This window comes from Zerene cesonia, chromosome 15, assembly GCF_012273895.1.
Source record: "Zerene cesonia ecotype Mississippi chromosome 15, Zerene_cesonia_1.1, whole genome shotgun sequence".
In the NCBI taxonomy this organism is placed as follows: domain Eukaryota; kingdom Metazoa; phylum Arthropoda; class Insecta; order Lepidoptera; family Pieridae; genus Zerene; species Zerene cesonia.
In genome coordinates, this window is record NC_052116.1 from 4,187,770 (window position 1) to 4,191,474 (window position 3,705).

A 3,705-nucleotide genomic window follows, 5' to 3' on the forward strand; every position below is an offset into this window, starting at 1 on the left:
GTGAGTGCGCGCGCGCGCGTGTGTGTATGTGTGTCTGTGTGTGTGTGTTTGTGTGTTTGTATGTTTGTGTGAGTGAGTGTGTTTGTGTGTGTGCGATTGTTTTCTTTATGTGTGCGTGTGTGTGTGTCTTAGCTTGTACATGCTTATTTGCGTCTGTAAATACTTTAACATGTTTTAAAACTAGTAATATTCTCTGTCTCCACGTAATCCAATCCAGTATATAAATATCTGAATCTTTCTATGATATCCCAATAAGTAACAGGTGGAGTAATTTCTTTTACTTTGTGTCGTTAAACGTCAATGTCTGAACAATATTCAATTATTGGAAATTTAATTAAGTTACAGCTACGTTTCGAGGGCCAATAAACAGAAAATAGTTTTTTATTTGTCCTTTGTAAGAGTGTTTATTTAATTTATAGCACATTCTTGGCAGTTACATAAGTGGTTTACGTTGTTAGAGACAAGTAAAAGGACATTCGTAGTAAATCGTATTGAGTTTACGGTGAAATAATGAAACAAAATGAATCAATGACGTGCCTGAACAGTGTACGAATTGCAATTATCTGAATTCAACGACCGATATAGTCGCTTTGGTGTTATTGTGATAGTATGAGAACTAAACCTTATAATTATTTTCACTTATTTTATGGTTCTCCTTATATGAATATTATGTGAGATAAAGAATCATAGATCAGCACTAGTTTTGCCCGGAAGGATGAGGAAAAGAATACAGAATGCCCCCCTGATTATCGAATTTTTATTTTTCTTAAAAAAACTTTAATGTATATAAGCATTAATGCTGTAAAATTGAATAATATAATTGTTCAATGTTCGATTAATCGTAATTTTATTTCAAATTCTAGCGCTATGGAAAATTTTCTAGGAAACGAAACAGTTCGTTTGAAGTAGCGGGACAGAATGAGTATAAGATAATTAAATACTTACCTCCATCTTATCTCCGAGCTGACTTAGTCTTTTTAATCTTCTTAGGCTATGTACAAACTAATTGAATTCCTTTAACCACGGTTATAAAGGGAGTACCGCTTTCATCTTGGCTTTAAGACTTACGGATCACTTAATTGTTGAGAAAAAAAACAAAGGCTTATCTTAATAGCTGCTATAAGAAAGATACACGCTCGTTAGGTTTTCTTTTGCAAATTATTCCTGAATAGCATTTTATATTCTTTATCAATACAAAACCTCGCTACTGTTATTGCTGTTTTTTTGACTGATGATAAATTTATCTATATTTCTATCTGTATCTGTATCTGTATTATAAATATAATATATTTAAAAGGAAGTCTTGTAAGCCAATCGTATTTTCGTTATAATTGAAATCGAAGAATCGCTGAACGGATTTTAAGAATTTACCAGAAATTCAATGAGTATATTAATAACTGTTGCAAAATTTGAAAAATTGTCATAATTGTACACACCGAGGCGAGGAGTCTAGTTATTTATACATACATACAAACGATATCTGAAAATATATTATTTAAAGCATAATCAAGTATTTTGATATTAATATTTGATTTTTACATCCAACTAGTGACTACGCTCGCTGTAAAGTGTTCGAAATGTTAATAATATAATTAATAAATCGCGTTTAAAATCTATTAAAAAGTCTTTAATTTCAAAACCTATAACGCTCGCGTAAAATCAAGCTTAAGAAAATATTGTGTGACTTTTTAAAAAGTTTTGTAGTTTATGTTTTTTATTGTGATAAACTTAAAAAAATGTCTATTTATTTATAAATGTTTTTAGCAATCTCGTTGTTTGAAATTGAACGTAAATAAATCAGTTAAATTTAGTTAATTTGAGTTGATTTTTTTTTTATAGATAATTTCCCTTGTGTTACTACGGAATTATATTAATGAGTAGGATAATTAATTGGCGTAACGCTATCGCGTAATATAGCAAGGATTTATTAAAATATGTAGTTTTTAAACGAGTGTAGGACTTTAATAAGAGCTTAGAGTATGCTGTTTATAGTTTTTAATTTACGTAAAAATTGCAATAATCCGTTTTATATGTTAGAGGTAAACTCATCAACAAATTACAAAAAAATGAAACCTATGCTTTATAAATATGTTAAATCGATTATTTATTTCAACGTAGTGTCATAAAGTGAATACAAAGACAACGATGAATAACGACAAATACACGATATTTACAATTATGACACGACCATCATTTACATTTAGAGGCAATATTTTGTTTCAAACAACCGTTTCCTTCGTTACAAGTCCACATTTCTAAATTGCTTTATAATGCCTTGAGCTATCGCTCCGTTTCTTCACTACGGAGCACTAAAAATACAATTCTTTTAAAGTAACATAAGCTCTTCCGAGTCTCCTCAATATGATTCTAGTCGATGTCTTCCGAAGCGATCCGATGTTCGTCTTGTGGAATATTAATGAAAGCAAAATCATTTGGATATTAGTATTCTGAAGGGAATCGATCGCATTTTTATTCTTGGGGCGGTGTAAATCCAAGCTGAATTCTTAATGTACATTAATTAGGAGTTACTTGTTAATGTCGTGTGCCGATGGAATGTGATGTCCTATTTTTTTCACAGAAAGCAGCCTATTAAGCAATGTATTTGATACAATTTTGCTTATGAGAGGAGTATTTTCTGTCTTTTCTTGATTTATTTATCACTAAGCAAATTAAAAAAGCGAACATTGTAGTCGTGTTTTAGCATAAAAAGGCAATCGGGTAAAACAATCTCGTCAAAATATAATGAAAATTCCACCCCTTCATTACTGGCATAATTCGATGCTTACGCGTGACGTCAATTACTTGGTATTATGTCATAAAGTGACCTACCTATCCACTTATTAGAAGTTTAGTGTATTATTACTCACCCTAATAATAAGAGTGGATTAGAGTATCATTTAATCATTTAATAATGTCAGAATTTTTTCAAAAATAATGAAAATGTTTCGAATATCCTACATAAATGTTTTGAGTATGTACGTGACAATAGCCAAACCCCAAATGATGGAGGAGGTAGAATGAGGTAAATCTTCTCTTTGCTCTTTTATTAGAAGCTGTCACGAAGTGAATGCTCTATAAAATAAAAATAATAAAAACTTGAAATCAACACACGTGTCAGTGTAAGTGCTTTTTCATAATGAATAGTTTCCTTTTCTTTTTGACTTCTCCTTGAGATTCTTGAAAATAAGATATAAAAAAAAATTATTAATCTTCGATAATCCCTAACCTCCATCTCTACCAGCTATATAAAAAGCATCATAATCATATTTCGGTATGGCCGTGTCGCATGGCTAATTTACCTAGCCGATTTCCCCAAACCCACCCGTGGTATTTCGGGAAAGAATTCACATTTTGTGTAGCGCGTACGTGTAGTGTGTTGAGCCGAACTAATGTGATGTCGGCGGCGGCGGTGCCTGTATTAATGTTGGAGCTCAGTAGAACGCTACTGCGACCGCTTCTAACACCGCTCGCTGTATAAATGATACACCTACTTGTAGCACATAATCTTCCAAACTAAGCTCCTGTGTAAATTATGTGTGCGAGCGGAATTATTTACAGCTACATTCTGTTTGTTATGAGGAACGAAAGTGGAGTATTCGTATAGCTTTTCTAAATAAGTTTATTAAGAAATTTAAACAATAAGGAGGATACTCAACAAATGACATATTTCTATTGCTTATTAAATTTAGCATTTGTTATAATGGC